Here is a 293-nt window from a genome sequence, read left to right as displayed (position 1 = left end):
AAAATACTATTGAGAAAATAGAAAAATGACGCCCCTATAAAAAGTATTTTTCTTTCTATATGTATTTTTCGAATAAATTTGATATTTTAGATTCTGAGTGGAACGATGAATGTATTGATTTTACAATGATGTGTGTTTTTTTATTTTTTTTATTTTTTTTGTGTCTGTGTACACGATAAGTAGTCGAAATAATGCTACGATTTTCAACTTCAGTATCTTGTTCGATCAGAAAGTGAATATCGTTGGTGCATTGGGGAGGTCAAAATTTAAATTTCCCAGTGGTTTTCAAAAGC

The sequence above is a fragment of the Acyrthosiphon pisum genome, unplaced genomic scaffold, assembly GCF_005508785.2.
Source record: "Acyrthosiphon pisum isolate AL4f unplaced genomic scaffold, pea_aphid_22Mar2018_4r6ur Scaffold_20960;HRSCAF=22641, whole genome shotgun sequence".
Classification (NCBI taxonomy): domain Eukaryota; kingdom Metazoa; phylum Arthropoda; class Insecta; order Hemiptera; family Aphididae; genus Acyrthosiphon; species Acyrthosiphon pisum.
This window is presented reverse-complemented; position numbering follows the sequence as displayed.